Source organism: Globicephala melas, chromosome 10, assembly GCF_963455315.2.
Source record: "Globicephala melas chromosome 10, mGloMel1.2, whole genome shotgun sequence".
NCBI classification, from domain to species: domain Eukaryota; kingdom Metazoa; phylum Chordata; class Mammalia; order Artiodactyla; family Delphinidae; genus Globicephala; species Globicephala melas.
In genome coordinates this window covers 24,501,460-24,525,643 of record NC_083323.1, presented here as the reverse complement: position 1 = coordinate 24,525,643, position 24,184 = coordinate 24,501,460, and the positions used below count along the sequence as shown (strand labels likewise).

Here is a 24,184-nt window from a genome sequence, read left to right as displayed (position 1 = left end):
TGTTATTGTATTAATATCTATTATATTTATCCATAAACATTTTTAAGCTTTAGAATTGTCCTTAAATATCATTCAATGTTAAAATTAAGATAAAATTGCTTTTCTCTTCAAAGATGAAATACGCATTGATAGCCACAACACAGATAATTCGTTTACCAAGTTACTGTTAAAATAACATGAATAACACCAGTATGTACCTAGCCTTATGGAATTTACAGTCTTCACATCTTACCTGATTCTCAGAATAATTCTATGAGATAAAAAAAAAGGTATTATTATTTACCTTTCCCATTACACAAATGAGAAAATAAAATCTCAAAACTTAAGTAACTCACCGAAGAGTCATTACACTGAGTAAACCATGATAAAGCCAAAATTCAAATCCTATGTGTTCTTTCCATTAACCTACACACAAATAAGTTGGTTCATGTGCAGATTACAAGGGAACCACAAATGGCCTTTCCTTTTAATTTTTGTGAAACTGAGTTAATATTCTTGAGTAAAATAAGTCAAAGCACTTGTGATAATCTTTTTCAAAAGAAAAACCACAACTTAAAGCAAATTTAGCAATATAAAATTATCTGAAAGTCAACAGATTTTACTTACTATCCTACCAAAATGTGCTTAACAAATTATTTCCTAATGAGGGTATCTTATCTGCTATTTCTTTTAAATATAAACTATGTTTATACAAAGTAGATGATATTATAAATAGTACATTTGCAGGAGACCTGTAAGTATTCCTCCTTCCTCCTTCAGTAGGCCTACAAACATTACTCCTTGAGCAGACTCATAAAGATAAATTCCAGATTCAATTCCACAAATGGTTAAGAAAATTTTTCAACTATTCCTGGTTATATTTCAACACTTCTGAGAAGAGGTATCTGACAAAGGGAAGGACAAACCTTCAGCAGCTATCCAGCCTTCCTAGTCAGTGTATTTTTAAATGAAGTTATTTAAAATTATTAATAAACTCTTTTTGAGGACAGTATTGTCAAGTATGACACATTCCATGAGAGAAATAAATAGGCCACACCCATTACTGTATGAACACAGACATTACCCTTACTATCAATACATACATAGCAAGCCATTTTTGTCACTAATGGGCAGTATAATCCAGTCCTTCATATAAGAAAAAGTAAAATAAATATCTACATGAAAAGCTCCATTAAATTCTAAGTATAATAAACCATAGCCACTACCTGACATATTATATTATATAATATCTGATGTTATATCTAGTGTATTGCAATATATAGGCTAAACAGACATGAAAAAAGTAGACATCATCTCTGAATGATTCGTGTTATTTAAATTCCACTATCCCCCCACCAAAAAGTCAGTTATTAGTAACTCATGCTTGTTTAAAGTATTTGGTTAAGGCTAAGACCCATAATTTGATCCTTATATAAATCAATTAGCTTTGCACTACTAGGAATATAATGTATCCATAACTCTGGACATTAAGAAATAAGAAATGGAACTCTGTATCATTGGTCTTATGGGAATTTAGCCAAGATTATAGGTGGCTCAATGTCATCACTGACACAGAGGATACACAAAGGATGTGACCTTGGTTAGATAACTGGGTCCTTTTCTGATTAGAAAGGTATTAACTACATAAGTCAACACAATTTTAATACTTACAAAACATCTGAATATATTTACCTCCTTATTTCCTTTTATCCTCTCACTGCATGACATTTTTAATGATTAATGATTTCTACTCTTGCTTCTTATTTTGTTCTAACTCAGTATGTCCTCCAAGAGCACTTGAGCACTTGAATTACTAACAGTTGAAATAAGAACTATGTGAATTATACTTAATGAATTAGAGCAGATTCAGGGTTATTTCAATAATGTCACTCCCAAGAATGAATGGGAGAGAAGAATGGTTTTATAGTTTATGAATCGGAAATTGCTCACAATTCTCAGTCTCTCTTATCTATAGTTTTCCATATGTGAAATTATCTTTGCTGTCATGTGAGTCACAGCATACAACTGAAACCTCTAGAAAATAAAGCTCAATAAAACCTCTACAGTGACTGGTATGAGTATTCAGAGAATAATGGGAGGCCCAGATTTATCAAAAGAAAGCAGTGGTCCAAAAATGTATACATCAAGAAACACTGGTCTGCTATCTAACACAGACAAGAGAGTTGTCACACTTTGGTGGCTTTTTTAGGAAAAAGGCAGGCTTACAAAACACAGTCTCAGGTCTATTTTATCTATACTGCTTCTATAGGAATGGTCTAGGAGATTTCAATAGGAAAAAAATGAGTAGAGGAGGGGAGGGATTATTTCTCTATTCAACTAACAATACTACATTAAGACTTGTTCCTTTTACTGTTCTGAATCCACCTGTATAAAGTATAAAAAAAAGTCAAGAGATCACAATCTTTAGATGTGGCTATATGTTCCCAAGCTATTTTGTGGCTAGAAGTTAGGGAAGTGACTGGAATTGTTCCCTCTCTCAAAGGTAGGAAATGAGAGGTTATCCTGAGGTCAGGATCCTCTAATGTGGCTCTTGATTTAAATTGTGTTAACTTGCTCTGCTCCAGGATGAAAGCAATTATGACCAGATCAATGTGCTCTGCAGCTGGTTAGTCAGCTGCTCCAGAGTAGGCAGCCAGCGAAACAGCTTTGGGGCCCTCTCCGGGCACTGTGCCTCCTAAGATTCAAGTGCAGTCCGATGCTGTTGACATTAATTCTTAAAAGGTATTTTTAGCTCCCTGAGATAAGAAGTAAAATAAACATAAATAGGAAATATCCTCCTTTTAATTTTCCAAGTAACCTATAATTATTGAACTGTTCCACATTTTAATCTAACAGCCACCAGAAAATGAAATATTTTGACACCTCTGTATGAAACCATTATACTGGCTCAAGAGTCAGCCGTAGAAGCATCAGCTGATTCCTTGGAAGAGGAAATTCAAAAGGAAGCCATTCTGCGTTTTTTAAAAAGGGGCAACCAAGGCTAGGAAGGAGCATAAGAGGGTTTCCAAACCTAGGTAACTAATACAAAGTCTTGTTAAAGGACACAGCTTGAATACAAAATTTTATGACCACTGTTATAACCACAAGTGGTATTAACTATGGAATCACAGAATATTCCAATTTTACTACAAAATCCATGTTAAAGTTTGAAAATATGCTTCAATCCTACTACTAACTTTCAAGTCAGAGTTAAAGAAAAATGTCTGAGATAGAATGGTATAGTCACTAAACACAATTGGTGAACCACCTAAGGACCAGTCCACTAATCAAGTAATTCAATGAATCACAAAAAAAGGGAAAAAATTACCTTACGCATTTTAACTTAAAACATTCAAATGTGCTTACCAATCTTCTGCTGTAAAACAAAGGCCACGACAGAATTTCTTACATAAACCCATGTGCCAATAAAGACTCTACCATTTCTAGTCAATTGTTTTTAAATTGAAGGGAAAAGTTGAAAACACCTGTAAAGCCAAACTTCTAGATTTGTATCACCCTTCCAGGCTTTTAGTTGTCTTCCTTACATCTAGTTCCACAGATTTTTTTTTTTTTAGCAACCTGCCTTTATCAAGTCTTTCCAAAGTTTTCACAGAAATAACTCTCCTTATACACTGATATTTTATTGGTTCAGGTAATATTTGATTACATTATGTAATTACAAGTAAAGCTGGCATACAACTGGTAGGAAAAGAATGTACGGTCAAACTAAAGAAAAGCCTACTAGTCATCAGTTAGTACTGAGCATGCCATGACCATCAGTCAGTAGTCTTACACAGGGACTGAAGGCCACAAGTCAGTCAGAGCTTCTACCACACCCTCACCTGCCTTTTTTTTTTTTTTTTTTAGGTATGCGGGCCTCTCACTGTTGTGGCCTCTCCCGTTGGCCACAAACCCATGTCCCCTGCATTGGCAGGCGGACTCTCAACCACTGCGCCACCAGGGAAGCCCCTCACCTGCCTTCTTAAACGCTGCACACAGATGTCTCTGCAAGCATGCAATCATCTCATCCAAAATACTTTAAATGGAGCAAATTAACTGCAGTATAGGTGGATGATCTGAACTTTCTAAATGGAGTGCTGACACACTGTAATAAAATTTCTACACAATTTTAAAAAACATTCTTAAACTGGAAAAGAATTTAACCAGAGAAAAGGAAAGAACCAAACTCAGTATTATAAACAAAAATTTTATTGCACAATCTTATCAGCCCATCTCTGTGAATGTGATTTCTTTTCTAAAAAATAAGGTTAAATTCCATTATGAGAAACTTTTTCTTATTTCATTCTTACAACAGATATTGTTTGAAATATGTGGATATCAGCTAAGATTTGATTATTTTATATAGAAATTAAAAATAAATATTTATTACAGAATTTGACCTGATGCTTGAAAAATCAATTCTTGTTTTTATCATGCTTTGAGCTCCTAGGCACTTGAGTACATGTTCATTTATATGATTGCTTCCATAACAGCAGGCTGAATATGTGATTAAAATCCAAGTCATCAGGTATGCAAACAATCAATAGGAAAGAAAACCTAACAGCACTCACCAAGGCTCTCCAGAACTCATGAGTAGTAAGAGACAGTAAAATGGGTATGAATTCATTATTACTGAACCCCAGAATGTATTTTACTCTAACTTTATTCAAACATGGGGGGGGTTATCATTTAATTACAGTGAGTGAGCATGTTCAATTTAGTAGATTTTTTTTTAAGTGCCTGGAGTCCAAAATAGACTCCTTTGTGGTTCCAATTGCTTCCAAAAATATGGCTTCTTTCACCAAGGAGAAAATAAGACTTTATTTTTCTGACACTCAAACTTGATTTTTTATCTGGAAATTAAAAAGTGGCAGTATAGGTCTCTTGTTTTAAGCATGTAACACCAATTAAGCTTTTCCTGGAGCGCTGATGTGTATTTGCCTTCCATGTACACATTTCACTAGCATTACTATCTCTTTGACATCCTCAGAAACAGGAAAGGAGAAAGGTTTCTATTCTTTTTCTATTATTTCTGTAAGCAGAAGGGATTAAATTTAATAATGATTTTCACTGATTGCTCAAATGACTCTTACCTGTTAATAATCACTGTCCTAGAATGCAATAATTGTTATAGCTTACTGCTCAACCCGACACTGGTTTTGATCCAAAATTTAATTTACCACATTAAAAGATCTGTTCAAGTAAACCAGTCTCAACATTAGAATTATGAGCAATTCTGTTTGTAAAGTTAACCAGGTAACTCACAAGTTTATGTCCCTATACACTGGCAAATGATTAGAAATGTACAGAAAATGACTAGTACCCCGTGGTACTAATGAACAGTTTTTCTCTCAGCAAGTGAGATTTAAGTTTAAGTACTTCTTTACACATTAGTTTCTCTAGCAACATCATGTAAGAAGGCGTCTATAATAAATTCAATGGAAAAAAGTACCTAAGATTATTAATGTAAATTTAGGTAAAATATATTTTAACTGTTATGAGATCTGGCCTTTTATCAATTTTCTCCTCTTGTGCAAGTCTAAGTAATAAAATGTGCTTTAAATAACAATAACAAGAAAATGAAAAAAGACAAAATTAACCTTTCACATTATACAATTTTTCAGCAATCCTTTTAAAATAAAAGATCTCTGTGAGACTACTAGAAGTTAATATTATCAAGGAAATGATGTCTTTTCCCAATTTTATGTAATAGGAAAAGTAGTTAATAATATGATGTGCCAATCTGTTCTAGTGCTTTATTTACATTAACTCCTTTTAACTACCACAGTAATCCTATAATATTAAGTTATCCCCATTTTACATATCTAAAGAAACTCAGTCACTGAAGAGTAAAACTCACTCAAGGTTACAGCTAGTAAAAGGAAGAGCCAGTTGGAATTCAAACAGTGTAAGACCCTACCTAGTCCATGCTCTTAACTAATATCACCCAGAATAGGGTTTAACACACTGCTTCACTCAATAAACATGAATTGGCTGGGTGCTTAACAGTTTTTATTTCTTCTAGGAGTTACAAAAACCAGTTTTTGAGAAATAAGGCGCGTACTAATCCTTTTTCCTTTCCTTATTCTACTTCTACCTAGACAGAACAGAGTATTCCCTACACTATGCTCTCATAATCATATATTGTACATCGTTTATATAGCATGTTCCTATTTGTTTCTAACTAGTTTAAGTACAAAATTAAGAAAACTTTCAGAGAAAGAAGGATGTTTCGCTGTTTGTGTTTTTAAATCCCGTTTCCTTGCGTAGGACCTAGCTCTAAGAAGGAAGGTCCAGATAAGTGCTGGACAGGACAGAAAGGAGAGCAGTTAAAAAAAAAAAGTCACTCTCTAGAGTAACTTATAAAAAAAGAGAGGATCCAAAATTAGAGCATACCTCAGGTAGCGGTTTTTTTGCTAAGCTCTATAAGATTTTATTAGCAACTGTATATAACTTTAATCATCTATTATAATTTGATTTCCATGAAAGACTTATGAGTTGGTACGTATTGCTCTGCCCATTTCTGCAAATGAGAAAAACAGACTCAAAAATGTTAATGAATCTGCCCAAGATCATATAGCTAGTAAGCCTTGTCATTTCCAAAAGAGGTAAGGGAATATAAGAATCAAAGCCTACAGCTCCAAGGCTATTCATAGAAGAAGACAGCCAGGAATAGATTTGAGAAATAGAATTCAGTGAGTTACTACAGCTTAACAGACATAGCCCCTAAGAATATCCAATTGAGAGAGGATGATCAAGGGCAGGATTAGGATCCAATTCCATTTTGCTCTAAAGCAGAGGTTCTCCAAGTATAGTCTGTGGAATCTTTAAAGGTGGGGGTGGGGGGTTCCTCAGGTCAAAATTATTTTTATAATACTAAAAACTTAATTGCCTTTTTTACTTTTCTCTCACGAGTATAAAGTGGAGTTTTCCAGACTACATTTCACAGAATACTGCAACAGAGTGAAACACAAAAGTTGTGAGAAGCCAGCTGTCTTCTATTGAGATAGACATTAAAGAGATTTGCAAATATATAAAACAATGCTACCCTTCTCACCATATTTTTTTAATATTTTTCATTTAAAAATATTTATGTTAATTTTTAATGCTTGTTATTTTTAAGTAAGCAGATATTAAAATTAATGTAAAAATTAAAGCATTTTTTTGACTTGAGACCAAAAAGGTTGAAAAGCCACTGATCTAAAAAGCTATGCTCAACCAATCCTCAGATCTAAAATCTGGTCTTCTAAACTGATTTACTCACCAGGATAAGTGGGCTATGTAAATGGAAAGTTCCTGAGTTTCACCATATTACAAATTGCTTAACAACAGAAACATTTTTAAAAATCTTTGTGTTCCTCCTTACCCTCATCACAACACTCATATCAAAAAAAAAAAAACTTGTTGTATCAATCCAGATTACTTCACTGTACATTTCTAAATTAACACTATATTTTATACCTAAATTACATAAAAGATTCTGTAATACCACATCACCTTAAAATAAACTGAAGGAATGTCAACCCGTAAAACTGAAAAGGTCAGACTTCACCACATGGTGACACATAATGACCTCACTAATGTAAAGACATCCTGTAAGGCTCAGCTAATCATTCACTCTTTCAACCACCTCCTAACTCCAACAGCAGGAAATTTTAAAAGCATTTTAGGAGAAGAATTATGTAAAATATATGTTTAGATATTTAAAAGGTCACATTCTTATGGCTACTGTAAGAATAAAACTTCAATTTCCTTCAAAAATAATAAATCACACAACATATTTTTCAATTACCAAATAAAAAATTATGTAGTCTTTACATGTTGTCAAAGTACAAATTTCACAAAATCTCCTACTTTCTAAATATCCGTGTAGGTTTCACTCAGAATGTTCTTAGCATACTTGGCATAAGATAAATATGAACTTGTTTCTGATGTTTAAAAAAACAAAGTGTGTAGGCAACTTTCTAGCCTTTCTCTCCAATAAACATCTGAACTACATAACTGAATGTGCTATTCTGTCATTCTGTAACTTGTGACACAATAATATTTCACATTTTAAAAAAACTAACACTTTATTAAAGCTTTCATAAGACAGATTCTACTGGATAATGGCCAACTTTCCTCAGCAACAGTGGCATTAAAAATGCCAGCATTCTTTGACCTTCTGGTAAAGTTTTTCTTTGGGGAAGGAAGGGCAGTTTAAGGGGGGAAAAAAACTCTTAAAAGTGGTTAGTTTTGATGATATAGTAAATACCCTCAAAAGAGATCTTCCTAAAGGCTGAATCATGTATCAGTTGATCTCAAATTTTTAAAACTATCATCACCTTCAGAAAAGCCTTCTTGCGATTCTGGAGAAAAACAAAACCAACAAAAAACCAAAAACTTAACCCTCTACACCACATTACTTGCTAAATGGAAAATTAGAAACTGCTCACATACCAATCCTAAGAGGGAGGGAGCATAACAAGCCAATTCACAAGTACACTTAATTGACTTTATAAGATCTATAGTAGAGGCCAGGTTGTAAGATTTCAATCAAAAGATTAAGAAGACAATTTGTACCTGACTAAACTCCACAGCTACAACTTTGGTATTTTCCAAAAGTTTTCGTATTTATCTCTAGCATTTTTTATTCTACTAATTCTACTTATTTAGGAAATCTTTGCATACTAGAAACAAGAAAAGCAAAGAACTAAATTAGATTAACACAACGGAAGAAAGAAGAGAGTAAAATGTACCTTTTAAGAAAAATGAAAAAAAAAAGGTTCAAAGAAAGGTTACCTATGAGGATACAGAAAAATATTTTTAAACAGTAATACCTGAAATTAACTGGAATTCTGACAATACCTGAGTATCTCCCTTAAGTGAAATTAAATGGATTCTAGTTAATCAAAGCTTGAGTATAATAAGGGCCTCGATCCTCTCTGCTTTGTTATTGCTTACTACCTATTCATTCAGTCTTGATCTCAAAAGCTGAGCGGTAAAATGTTCCTACATTTAATTCATACCTGTGGTAAAATGTTAATTACATACATGTTTGGCACTGGTTGATGAAGGGTGTATAGTATACAGGAAGTCCACTTGGTGTAGTAGAAAGTGAGAGTAAGTCTAACACAGGTTCAAATCCTTTTTCCTTCATACAGACACTGGGGAGAGTGAGAAGAACACTGAGAAAGCCAACCTTAGTTTCCTCTTTGAAGAAGGGAATTAACAACTACCTCAAAAGAATGTGAGATATAGATTAGATTGTATATATATTGTGTCTAGCACATAGTAGGCATTCAACAAATGTAACTTCCTCCCAAATTATGAACAGCAAATATACGTACTGTATACAAAATTGCAGGCTACACACCAATGACCTCCCTTCCTCAATCACAGTCAAAATGAGAGATCAAGTAACTTCTATGGGGTCATGTGGGAGCAAGACGGTAAAATTACTTCTAAGAAAATATTCTTAATTTCAAATACCTACCCTGCAAACAGAATTGCCCACTAGGCAATTCTTACGTGAAGAATATCATGACAGAACAAATAGTTCTGTGAACAATCTATATTTCGTACATTCACAGAACTGTTGAGTGAAAATTCATCACTGGGGCCAATAGATCTTCCTCCATTTAGGCACAAAAAGCTTTTGTGTACTGACCCCCCAACTTTACAGCCACACCTCCAGAGATCACAAAACAATATCCTGGGTTTTTTTCTACCTCTCTGGCCACTCCTCTGTAGGAGGAATGTATTCCCTCCCTCCCTCCTCCTCCTCTCCACTCCTCTCCCTCTCCCTCCCTCCCTCCCTCCCTCCCTCTCTCTCTCTCTCTCTCTCTCTCTCTCTCTCTCACACACACACACACACACACACACACACACACACACACACACACACACACACACACACACACACACACACACACACACACACACACACACACTATAGCCATTAAGCACCGAGTAGATTTCTTCTTACTATGCTTCCTCCTGAGGCAAAGTCACCTAGGCACACAAGTTCAATCTAAAGAGTAACTCCCAAATTTCCAGTCTGATACTTTACTCTTTTTTCTGAGCTGCAGAAACATATATCCAACTACCTACTAGGCTTCATTCCTCAGGCGAAAAAATTTCAATGTCAAACCCCTCACCAACAGAATGTATTGTCTTTGTAGACGGGCCTGAGAATTAGACTTTTTATAAATACATTTTCAAACTTATTGTGGTTCTGAATGGGCACTGAGAACTAAAACCATCTGCACCCAGAGTTTACAGTCTACATTAGCATCACTATTCAGCTGTCTTCAACAACAAGACTTCACTATTCCAGGAAACTCTTGCCCAGGCAGATAAGAATTGCAAATAACTTCATTGTTCATTCCAGGAACTTCCCCAAAACCCCATATAAACCAACATCAGACTATTCAACTTTTCAATAAATAGCAGCAAATGATTGTTCACTTTCCAAAACTCTGAAAAAATCTCACCTTAAAACCCTTGTTTTGCTACGTCTATCAATCCTAAACTATTACATGATCCCTACTAATTCTAATCAAGCTCCTGCACTGAAATACCTGCATTAAAGATTCCAAATCCTCAGTAAATATCCCAACTTCACTCTCCCTCCTAACTTTGCTCTTCTTTTCACCCATACACGTACCCCTCCTCTTCCCCCAGCAGATCCTACCAACTCAGGAAAGGTGGTGTTCTCCTTTACTACAATAAGCAATAAACTCACCATGTTATTTTGGGTAGTATTTTCTAGGAGCCAACATTCCACAGCACTATCAGATAGTTTCTCAAATGTCTTAAGATTCAGTTCAGCAATAATAGTTCATCACAAGTAGTGCGAGGAAACTATGAAACCTTTATAAAATGTTATAAGAAATCAGCACCCTATGTTAGGCAACATCTGCTGACACTATTGCTTCCAGCTTCTTAATGAGTTAAAACAGCTAACTGGCCTGCTAATTAAATTTCTAAATAATACCAAATAAAGAGATTACTAATATCAAAGGGGCCATAAAACCAGTGAGGAGTTCTAAGGAAGATGGAAGATAAATCACAGAGGGGTTTAATAATCTAAACCGTAATCTTAGGAGAAACAGGATGGGGAAAAAACTAAATTAATATATGAATAATCCACAATGCTAATAATCTAGAAGAAAAAATACTGCTAAATATACTACAGTATAACAGTGAAAACAAACTTTAAAGGAGTCTTCATTACTTTAAAATTATTTTTAAACTATGATTTGGAATTAAGATACAATGAAATGCTTAATACATTTTCTAGAAAGTTAAAACTTCATATCCACCAAAAGTAAATGTATAAACATTTCTTCTACTATAAATCATTTAAGGTACGTATAAGACCACAGGCATGCTTACACAGGAGTAATTTGAAAGAAAAGGTTAAGCATTTAAAATGCCTCAATGATTGGGAGGAACTGAAGAATTCAAATTTTAAGATCTAAGTGTAAAAAAGGAAACCACAAGTACTGGAAGAAAATTTGGATGAATTCCTTTATAATCTTGGAGTGGGGAAGACTTTTCCAACTATATTTCAAAATCCAGAAACATTAAAAAATTACCATATAAAAAAGGAAAAAACTTGTGTGAAAAAATATCAAAGAATCTAAACATATATTTGCAACCCATATCACAAATAAAGGGCTCATCTCCCTATAGAGAAATCCTGAAATCAAGAAAAAAAAGGCCAGCAACCAAATAGAAAAATAAAGAACATGAGAGTTCGCAGAAAGGGAAAATAAGTAAAATGCCCATTAAACATATAAAAAAAAATACTCAATGTCATTCATAATGAGAGAAACACAATAGTCTGAGTTACACCAGTTCTCATCTATGAAACCGACAAAATTCCAGAAGTTTGACAACACATTCAGCTGGTGAGGCTATAAGAAAACAAGCCTCTCATACATTCAGGTAGTAGTAAAAAAAAGGTAATTTGGCTATAACAGAATTACAGAAGCCCCTATCTTTTTTTTTAAATAAATGTTTTATTTTATAATAGTTTTAGATTTACAGAAAAATTTCAAAGACAGTACAGTTTCCCTACACCACACACCTAGTTTCTGCTATTAAGATCTTTTATTAGTATGGTACATTTGTCACAATTATTGACCGAAAACTGATATATTTAACTAAAGTCATTCCTTTAGATTTCATTAGTTTTTATCTAATGTCCTTTTTCTGTTCCAGGATCCCATGGAGTATACCACATTACAGTATAATCATCTTCTTAGGCTCCTTTTGGCTGTGAGTTTCTCAGACTTTCCCTGTTTTAGATGACCTTGACAGTTTTGAAGAGTACTGTTCAGCTGTTTTGTAGAATATCCCTCAACTGAGATTTGTCTGATGTTTTTTTCATGATTAGACTGGGGTTATAATTTTGGGGGAGGAAGACCATAGAGGTGAAGTGCTATTCTCATCACATCATACTATTGACATAATTTATGATTGCTGAAGTTAACTTTCTCAGTCTGTTGGGCCTGCTATAACAAAATACCTTAGACTAGGTGGCTTATAAACAACAGAAATTTATTTCTCACAGTTCTATAGGCTGGGAAGTCCAAGATTAAGGCCACTGCAGATTCAGTACTTGGTGAGAGCCCACTTTCTAGTTCACAGACTGCCTTCTCACTGTGTCCTCACACAGCAGAAGGGGAAAGGGATCTCTCTTAGGTCTATTCATGAGGGCTCCACCTTCATGGCATAAGCATCTCCCAAAGGTCCCACCTCCAAATACCACTACACTGGGGATTAGGTTTCAACATATGAATTTTAGGGAAATCCTTGTTCTTGGAATCTAAATCACGCATTTGCTTATGCAAATGTTGTACGCATATGTTGTTCATTTGGCAAAGTAATAGCAAAAGAATAGGTAACAACCCAAAGATCCACACAGGACTGAGTGATCATATATCCAACAAAAGTACTACAACTATTAAAAATAAAGGAAGATCTTTAGATATGGAAAAACCTCCAAAATAAAATACATTTACGTACATTTGCAAAAAGACACACTGGAAATTTAGATTATAGTCTATTTTCTACATTATTTTATGTTCTTATATTTGAAAGGTAATTTTTAAAACATAATAATTGAGATCATAAAGACAGAAAACAGTAAGACACTGATAAGAAACTAAAGTAATTAAACAAGAAGGGCATTAGACTGAGGTGGCAGTAAACAAACCAAAACCTAAGCTACACTCAATACACTTGAATCTGAAGAAATGATACTTAAGAACCAGCAATCACAACCAACCAACTAGGCTTTCCTAAATAAGGTAACCACTTAAGCTATAGCCAATCAAATAACTTCCTTGCTTCGCTTCCACGCCTTCTCTATGAAAACCTCCACCCTAGCTCCTGTTGGTGGAGCACTCCTAAGCACCTTTGGCTTGGCTCTGCCTGATTCAAATCAATGTACGCTCAAATGAAGTTGAAAATTTTAATGTGCCTCAGTTTACCTTTTAACAAAACAAACTAAAAAAGCAAGACAAAAACATTCATTAAAGGGAAAAGTAAATAAGTGGAACAGAAGACTTTTATACATCAACTTAAGAAAACTTCCCCCCAAACATGATTAAACTAGCAAATCCAAAATAGAACAGAAAGGGAGAAAAATTAGGATGGAATGATGAAAGTTTTAATCATTTTGCCTTTACTTTAAATTTAAATCCTAGAACAATGACTCTAAAACTCAAGAATTACTTGGAATGTTTTAAAAAAAACCCAAACCCAGAGTATCCAATTCAGTTGCTCTGGGACAGAGCTTGAGATTTTACACACACACACACACACACACACACACACACACACATACACACACACACTCACACAGGCTTCTAGCTTTTCTTTTTTCTTTTTTTTTTTTTTTAAATCAACAAGAGTGCTTCTGAAGCTCAGGTTAAGGCCACTGACCTATAAGAACATAAGATAATAAACAAAAACATAATAATAAACAGTAAACATCTAAGCAGATTTTATGACAAAAGGAAAAACCAAACCAGTTTCTTCTCTTGATGGATAAGTTGTATTACCTGTTATTCTATTTTGACTTCAGAAAAGCTGAGTCACATACAAAAGTCATTAAGAAGGAAAGCAAATATTGCCTAAACTGTTAAGATGTCAAAGAAATGGTATAGCACAAGCCTGAAGAAGGGAAACAGAGCAAATGGTTACACGAAAAATTTGGCCCTAAGGAAAAGCTTATCAATGTGTTCATCAGGAAGATTACAACAGTTTTATCCCTAATGATCATTAGATAAGAAACAACAATGAATATCCTAAATTATTTAGTCCACTAGTCTATACTATTCCCTTCCTGCCAATATACCTACAGGGTACAACATACACCCATTAGTAACACTAACTCACTAACACACTGATTCTCAAATTTGGTGGGAGAGGCATATTAGAAAATCCAGGAGGTATGTACGGTTTAAAAAGCCAGAGATTATTTTGATTCAATTATCCTTGTGAACCACTTATTTAGACATTCATCAACCTGAAGGAATGGATCTGCAAAACAATTCTAGTACCATAACCAAGTTTTCCCCGCTATAATACAGAGTGATAAAAATAATTGCTAACTGTGAGTGCTCACTAGGTGCAAGGTACTTTGCAAAGTGCTTTATACATATCATTTAATTTCTACAGCCCTATGAAGTAGGTTCTGTCATTCCCAATTTTATAGAAGAAACTGACCCTTAAGAGTTTAAGTAACTAGCTCAAGATCACATAGTTATCAGTTATTACTTGGGGAAGCATTATTATCTGATTTCTCAAATAAATCTGATTTCTCCAATGAATCTAGTTTTTAATCACATACTTACTATATCAGAGATATAATTTAAAACTCAATTTTACTGATAAAAACCTAAATAAAATGTCTTTAATTTTAAAAGTAGACCATAAAGCAGTTTTTATTTAATTACAGTAATTCCAGTGAAAACATATCTCCTGGTCAACTGTATACATAACTATCAGGGTAACAGGAATGACATTAAATGCAGTTCTGGAATGCAATTCTGTATTTTATTTTAATGAATTTAAGTCTAGTACTATACAGTTAAACAGCTGGATTTCATTAAGGATGAAATTTTATCCAAATCTTACTCTTGATATTGACCAATGTTTTTAGACCTTTAGAAATAGATATTTTATTTACATATATTGTAATTTTAGATTCTAATTTGTCTAAAAGATAACAATCTTTGAAGATTACAGCCCTTTTCTCTCCATTTTCACTAACAAGTTAGTACAGCTCACGAGTAGTTAAAAAGGCCCAGTGATACCAAATTATTGCCCCTCCAAATTGGCCTACCAACTGCATCCAAATTACTCTCATACAAACACAGCCTACATGGCCTACATGTAGCACCAACACTCAAAACTTTTAATGGCTTTTTATTTTCTACTGTATCAAAATTAATTCTTGACCCTTTCTAGGTCATAACTAATCTGACCCTAACTTACTAATTCAGTGTTGTTTCTCCTAATTCCATCACTTCACTCACTCAATTAAACAATACATAATATGGGGGAAATACCAAAATTTAAAAAGCATGGCCCCTCTGTAGCACAAAGCCAGACAAAAGGGTAGATGATTTGTAAATAATTAATTACAATACAATATTAAGTACTATAGTAGACATAAATGCTATAGCAGAATCACCATAACTCTGCCAGAATGGATCAAAGAAGACTTCAGAGGAAGTGACATTTGTCCTCAAAAATGAGAATTTCTCTCCAACTGTCACAGCACTGTAATATCAACACACCAGTTTCCTCATCTTTGATTCTAGCACTGACCACAGTGATGGTATAGAGGAGGCATGCACTTCAGACATGGATGCACAGATGGATGGAAGGAAAAAAGAACAGAGGGATAAAAAGACAGACACAAACCATCAACAGATGAATGAATAAAGAAGATGTGGTATATATGTACAATGGAATATTACTCAACCATAAAGAAAGAATGAAATATTGCCATTTGCGGCAACATGGATGGACCTAGAGATTACCACACTGAGTGAAGTCAGTCAGAGAAAAGACCAATATTCTTTTGTAGCACTTATGTGTGGAATCTAAAAAATAATACAAATCAATTTATTTATAAAACAGAAGCAGATTCAGACATAAAAAACAAACTTATGGTTACCAAAGAGGAAAGGGGGGGGTAGATAAATTAGGAGTATGGGATTAACAGATACACACTACTATATATAAAAGAGATAAACAACAAGGATTTACTGTATAGCACAGGGAACTACATTCAATATCTTGTAATAACCTATAATGGAAAAGAATCTTAAAAAGTATATATATAATTGAATCACTTCACTGTACACCTGAAACTAACACAATATTGTAAATCAGCTATACTTTTTAAAAAAAGACATATATAAAGTAAGAATGAATAACTGTTAGATTAAAATAGGGTAAAACTGGAAGTAGTAATTCAGATGAGGCATTCCAAAATCCTGACATGTGAAAGTGGCAACAGAAAAAGATAAATCTAAAAGATGTTTAGGAAATAAAATTAACAAGATTGGGTGTGACTGACTGGACTAGAGGGAGAAGAGCATGACAGAAAAACATAAGAAGCTGCCAAAGGTTTTGGCTTAAGTGACTAGGCTGATGGTGGCGCATTCACTGTGGCTGGGAATAGAGGTAGGGGGGTAATAAAAGAGTTCAGCTCTGGTAAGGGAGTGCCAAGAGGCAATAATATCTGGGAGACAGCTAGAAAAGAACTAAGAAAAAGAGGTCTGGATTAGAAATAAAGATATGAAGATCATCAGCATATAGGTGATAAGAACAAAGCACTAAATACAGATGAGAATGCCCAGGGATCATGTAAAACATGAGAAGAGGGGCCAAGGACAACCAATGTTGCCATTATTTCTACCCATTAAAGTATATTTTTATAACGTACAATGACTAACACAATGCTGAGGACATGACAAATGCTTTAAAGGTACTTACTGATTACATCTCTGAATTAACTGAAAAATGCATATTTATTAAGTATAATAAAGCCATAGATAAAAAATCATTTCTTAAAAATAATTCAGTAAGATGGGCTCAAGGGACTAACGTCTGCTTAAGGAATCCAAAACTTACTTCAAAAATCAACAAAAAGAAAAAAAAAAATCAACAAAAAGCTTCCTTCTCACCAGAAACAGCAATACAAATCAGTAATTAAAATATTAAAACCTGGAAGTATATTATACTTCAAAAGTTTATTTTATAAAATACTTAAAAATATGTTTTAATTAATTTAAAGGATAATGCCTCTAAATTTGGAGTAAGAGCTTCAGTGTTGTTACCTGATAATTTTTCACAAGTATTAATACCAATTTTAACCAACTTTTGTTTATATCATTTAACATTAACACACACTAGTAACAAATATTAACCATCAACTGTAAAAATAGCAGGATTAAATATATGATAAGACCAAAGTGAGTTAGTAATGAATATAGTGAAAGAAAAATTATTCTTGGGTCCTTTTCCCATTGTTTACAAATATGCATACAAAATTTAGAGTATTCTTGAAAGTATTTACACTAACAAGAATGTGCTATTAGGGCTTCCCTGGTGGCACAGTAGTTGGGAATCCGCCTGCCAATGCAAGGGACACGAGTTCCAGCCCAGGTCCGGGAGGATCCCACATGCCGCGGAGCGATTAGGCCCGTGCGCCACAAATGCTGGGCCTGTGCTCTAGAGCCAGCGAGCCACAACTACTGAGCCCGTGCTCCACAAGAGAGGCCACCGCAATGAGAGGCCAGTGCACTGTGGCGAGGGGTGGCCCCCGCTCGCTGAAACTAGAGAAAGCCCGTGCTCAGCGAGGACCCAACGCAGGACCCAACGCAGTCAAAAATAAAATAAAATAAATTTATTTTTTTAAATGTGCTATTAAAAAGAGATTTTGTTAACCTTTTAAACTCTTACCACAAACGAAAGAAAGTAAACCTTCTTTCATTGTTTTTCACTTTAATGGACTACTCTTAGGCCAAGTCAATAACATGTTCTGTTTTTTAAATCTGAATAAGAGATAATAACAATACTAATATGCAATTTATATAAGAATCAGTTTTTAATATAGAAAATGACAAAAATGTACAATTTGGTCTGGTATTTCCATTTTTCAGTGATACATAGCCACATATGAAGTGTACAACTTCAAAGATCAAAATTACACTTTAGTTAATTAAAATATGCAACACCAAACCAAAAACCAGTAAGTACTTATACCTGTATAAATACAGACATAGATTTTATCTACCTTAAGGCAAATTTTTCCCCAACACTGAAGCAATCTACACAGTATGTATCTGGCGCTATCTTCCCTTTTATGACACATGCTCAAATAATGTGAACTAATTTTAACACATTAAAAAAATCAAAATAAAGGCAATTTTCGCTTACCCCGATATGTCATGGATTTATAAATCTACCTCCTTAAATACAGTATTCAATATCATATGTTACTGCAGAATGTCATGGATTTATAAATCTACTCCTTAAATACCATATTCAATATTATATGTTACTGCAGAACATAACGTTATTTATAGTAGGCACCCCACCTGTTAGATTTACGCATAGACGTCTACTGATTTTCCAAGCTGGCCAAAAGAGAGAGGAAAACAGGCTAGGAAAGGTAAGCGACACTCAAATACATTCAATACATTTTTCTGGTCCTTGGCAATTCCTCTTTTCAGGTCAAATATTTTGCAGATATCAAAGTAGCTGACAACGGGAAGGGACAGTTAGGGAGTCTAGGATTGACATGTACACACTGCTATATTTAAAAAGGATAACCAAGAAGGACCTACTGTATAGCACAGGGAACTCTGCTCAATGTTATGTGGCAGCCAGGATGGGAGCGGAGTCTGGGGGAGAATGGATACATGTATATATATGGCTGAGTCCCTTTGCTGTGCACCTGAAACTATCACAACATTGTTAATTGGCTATACTCCAATACAAAATAAAAAGTTGAAAAAAAAAAAAAAAAGCCTGGGAGCAAAATAATGACAAAGAATTCACTGGTGACAGTAAGACTTTTTGGCTCATAGACATTTTTTTAAAAAGTCAGTCTAATAGGTCCTCTCATCACCAGTCAAAGAAATTGCCAACACTGTAGGCTGAACACAAGTTATACCAGGTTTTCTATTGTAGGCAGTTTTTTACCTGACAAATACTATATGAAGTACATATAAAAATGCCATAAACCTACTGTTTATCTTCATCATTTCAGATGCAAAATGCCACAATCAGTTTACAAAATGCATTTAAAATAATTTTTCTATTTAAAAGTTTAAGCAAAAATTACACATTCAAAATTCAAAGAACTCAAAACTATTTTTCCTTCACATGTATGAAAGGGGGCAACTTTTGAAATAGATAAAATACTCTATTTAACATATAATGTCTCTTTTCTACAATACAGCAATACATTCATTGTAATTACACATCATGGAAGTATAAAAGCTATATAAATGAATGCCATGACATGATGCTATTATTTTTATTAAGACTAGAGAACAGTAATAAAGATTCAAAATGTAATGCCCTATAAATATTCAGTATTATTAGACAATAACAAAGAAAATACCACCGCAAAAATTTTGTGTTCATAGAAAATTTTTTTGTATTAAGGATCATCATTTTCACTTTTGAATATCCATCTCAGAAGCCACTATAGTTCCATTGTTCACAATAAAATATTTGCAGTTTTTTAGTTAGTACTATTTCACCAATAAAGGAAAAGGAGAAAAACATTACTGAAAATAAGGGGAAAAATAAAAGCCTTGATAGAGTAAATTATTTTATATGCCATCTCTTTCCACCATAATCGTAGGACTAAACAAGTAACTGAAAACTAAATATATCAACATTTATATACTTTAAAATCTTATTCAACACAGCTATTTTGTACTACAGAAAAGATAAAATTTAATTTTTCTATTTTAGTAAAACCAATGACTTATTAGAACAAGATTGCTGGTGTACAAAGCTACCACACTGGATCGCTACCATACACTGAATTAATTAATTAATTAGAATTAATTATTCTAATTTCATCTTTCCTTACTATGTATCTCTTTTTTCCTTCAGGTAACCAGAGTACATTTCACAAGCTGCACTATTTCAAATACCTCACACTAAAAGTGACTTTAATGGGCCTGAATCCGAGGATGAGAATAAATTACACATTTTATAAAAGCTTCTTTAAGTAACAGGAAAATTAGGATATTAACAAGACTTTAATTCTTTTTTTTCTTTTAAACAAGACTTTAATTCTTCACACACTCTTTTTACTGATTGTAAAAGTAATGTGAAAATTTGAAAAATAAAGAAATGTATTTTTATTCATCCATAAGTCTCACCACCCAGAAATCTTTGTTAACTTTTTGGTAGATTTCCTTCTAGTGAGAATAAAACTTCAGGTATCTAATTAGACACTAATTAATATGTAGTGGAAAAAAAATCAGCATATCCTCAATATGACCTTTCGATAAATAAATAAAACATCGATTATTTATGGTATGACCTGTTAATTTCACAAAGAATTGAGGGAGTCCCTCAATTCAGAGACTGGTCCCTAAACTGAAATCCCGTTCACAATTTTTATAGTGTCAACATTTTAATGGCAATAAGCAGCAAGACATGACTGTTCTTACAATGACATCAACAGTAATGTCCCAAACATCAAACAGGCTTTACTTTTCTTTCCATTCATATTCCAATATGTTATTTTCGCTGTTAAAAAAATCAATAATAAATTATATTTGCACAGTAATTTTAAAACAGCTTAAATTCAATGACTAAGTTATTTTCTTTGAAGCCCAGCACTCAAACTTTTAGTGCTCCTGACCTATGAGATAACTTACCAAAAAGGTTATCACTTTTAATTCCAACAATCTCGCTCATAAAAAAAAAAAAAGAATATTCCTTAAATATAACCACATTTTTTTCTTTTGTTCCAACCCGTTGTTTATGGAAGTATGCAGGTGCTAGGATTACAAAGACTGAAATGACTTCATCAACAAAGCAACATCTCAACATTAAATAAACCAACTACTTAATCTCATAAAAGAACTGAACAAAATCAATAATATTAATGCTAGCAAATTTTTTTCTTAAAATGTGGCTGAACCTTATTTCTACCTTCAAGGAAGGCTTTCCTTTACTCAAGGCATCAAAGATCTTAAATCCCATTCATTTTCTTCTGTCCAATAGTCAAAAAAATAAGTCTACAATACAGTAACTCAGATTTGTTACTCTATACGCAAGCGCCTTTTAAAAGAAATCCTTCAACAAAGCCTCGAGAAAGAATCAGCAAAGTTGGAGGAAAGAATTGTCTAAGTCAAGCATTTCCTGATAAGTGACAGAAGGTCTAGCGGCTGCCAGGGATACACTTTGCTGACCCTAGGAATAGTCAAAACTCAAAACAAAATTTGCCACTTTTTTATCTAAAAAGTTAATTTGGTTAATAAGAGCTGATAATCCATGACCAACGACGTGTCTCTGGTGGACACATTAATACAAAGAAGGAGCGCCAGGGATTTCAGCTAAGTGCTTTTGCCATTTTTGCAGAAGAAAAGCTAATTGTTAATGGCCATGTGACATTATAAGATCCCAGAAAGGAAAGGGTGGGAGGAAGAGAGAGGAGTTCAAGGCAGTTCAGGGTCAGAACAAGCTCAGACATCCTGTCATTAGCAAACGTTCCCCAAGCTGAAGGCAAAATACTGCTTACCCAAAAAGGAGTGGTGAGAGGTACGGGGAGAACGAGGGGAAAACCACAGGAGAGTCAGTGTGGCAGGGAGGGGGTGATGGGAGGGAGCGAATCTGGAGCTATCCAGCTGAATTGCGGAGCAAAACCATCGGGCACGAAAACGCTGAGAAAAGCCACTGTGACGGAGACGACAATACTTGGCAGCCCCCCCCCCCGCCCCATGTGCCCCTCCCCATCGGTTCTTTGGGTTTCCCACATTCCCTCCACCTCTGCTCTGACCCACACTCAGGGGTGTGACTCGCCAGCGGGAGGCTGCCCTGATCTTTGTCTCGGCCGGCTCCTCACGCGAGGGCCCCTCCTCCTCCCGCTCCCCACCCACGCACACCCCCGGCGTCTCCAAGGAGCTGGAAACGCGGTGGCCACCGCCGCTTCCTCTCCCACCTCTCGCGGACCTGCGCCCCTTCCTTCCCCTCGGAGTTGCGCAGCCCGCCCTCGCAGCTCCACCCCCGCCGAGGGGACCTTTGTGTCTCGGGGGACTTTCTGCCTCCTCCCCTCCTCGGCCTCGCGGGGAGACCGGCCTCCCCCGGAGACCAAAGCGGCAGCAAGCGCGGAGGCGGCGGCGGCTGGAGGCGCCTCTCGCGAAGGAGCCCAAGCGTCAGACACTCACACCCCACCCCACGCCCGGAAATGCCCGGGCGACCGGGGTCCGAAGTGGACCCGAGGGGCGACAAACACAAGCGAGCCCCTGCGCCGCGCCGTCCTCCTCAACCTCCCGGCCGGGCCTGAGCCGCCCGCCCCGGCCCCCAGTCCCAAGCACCCTCCGGCCGCTCTCAGCCCAGGGTCGGCGGGGCAGCAGGGAAAGCCCCGAGCGGCCGCCAGCCGCCAACTCACCAGCAAGTGCAGGGACCGCGTCCCGAGAGTTGGCGAGGCGAGGCGCACAAGGAAAGCGGCTCCTCCGACGCCCGCGGCGACCGGATGCAGGTCCGGGTCCCAGCGACTGGCAGACCCGAGGCGCAGGCCTCCGCCGCCGCAGCAGCCTTCCAGCTCACGCCGAGGGTCCGAGCCTCCGGGAAGGGCCGCCGGTCCCTCACGCGTTGTCAAGCCCCCCGGACAACATGGCTCCCGGGCTGCCGAGCCGCGCAGGCGGCCCACTAATCCCCTTGGAGGAGCCGCAGCGGGAGTGAGGCGCCGACGCCCGGTTGCGGCGGCCCGGCCGGACACGGGCTCCTTCTTCTCTGGGGCCGGGCCGTGCGAAGCTGAGGAGACGCTCGCTGCGTATGCGTCGCTTTTTCACTCGGCGGCTGCGGACTGACGCCTCCGCCTGTTCCCCCGGGGAGAGCGAGCGAGAGAGAAAAAACACTTTTATTGAAATGATCCAACCAGCGGTGGCGAAGAAAGGCGACCGGCCGCGGCAGCTTCCCCCACCCCCTCTTGAGCAGCTCGCCGCAGGCAGCGCGACCCCTGCCGGCGGCGGCGACGGGGGCGGGGAAGGGGCGGGGCCTAGAGGGCGGGGCGGGGTATCCCCGGGAAACCCCCACCCCGAGATGTAGGGCCTTAGTCTCCCGTGCCCGGCTTCTGGAGTGGCTGGAGGGCGGTGGGAGAGGTGAAGAGACCCCCGCAAGGGTGAGAAGGTTAGGCAGTGCCTGTCTACGGCGACTGGGGAAGAAATTATCTGAATAGTTCAGCCCCTTCATCTTCCACCCCCCGACAAAACAAAAACTGTTGCTTAAATTATCCAAGTAATTATGTAATTTAGATACCATTGCCGCAGCTCTCTACTGATTCTCTAGAAAGTTGATGTCAAAGGGCCCACACCTGAGCTTGATTGCTGCAAGTTTTCTCCTTTATTGTGGGTGGCTGGGTGGGTACCAGGGCAGTATTCACTCACACAGGCAGCATTTATTCATTTAAACTACAAACTTCTTTATATTATGTTCTTGACAATATACTAAGTCCTCAGAGGACGGAGAGTCTCCCTGGGATGAAAAATACTCCATAAGCAATTGTAATAAAAATCTGAGCTTTATGTGAAGGGAAATAGAAGGTGCTATGAGATCAGAAAGGAACTTCTGTTGCAGAGTTGGTTAGGTTTTGTTTTCTTGGAGGAGGGGGGCCGCCCGAGAGGTTGGCCCAGTTTCTGTCAATGTTTTTACTTTCTTCTATCCCAGAGGCTAAAGGCTAGTTCAGGAATGAACAGTGGAGTGAAAGTGAAGACAGACTGAAGTAATACTGACCCACTTTTTTCCACTAAAAAGGATAAAAGCATAAAGTAAACACAAACATAAACCCCTAGAGGGAGATAATGCGAGGACCAAAAAAAAGAGAATGGAGACCGGATGAAGACAACCTAAACAAGAAAAAAAAAAAAAAATTAAAACCACGTAAAAGGCCTGGTGAAGTGAGATATGCATATTTTTCCATTGTAATACCTGGAAA

The 24,184-nt window shown here is 36.5% G+C and overlaps 1 protein-coding gene across 4 annotated transcripts in view; it reads right to left on the bottom strand.

Annotated features, from left to right (window-relative positions):
* The window catches only part of CDK17 (cyclin dependent kinase 17), a 99,331-nt gene extending 76,130 nt beyond the window's left edge, over positions 1 to 23,201 (bottom strand). For 3 of the 4 annotated variants that reach the window (XM_060305727.1, XM_060305723.1, XM_060305725.1), the window contains exon 1: positions 22,640 to 23,201. The gene's annotated coding sequence lies outside the window, so the exon portion shown is untranslated. Of the gene's footprint in view, positions 1 to 21,769; positions 21,882 to 22,639 lie in introns of those variants that run through there. The other variant, XM_060305726.1, reaches the window with a different exon arrangement.
* Between the last annotated feature and the right edge of the window lie 983 nt (positions 23,202 to 24,184).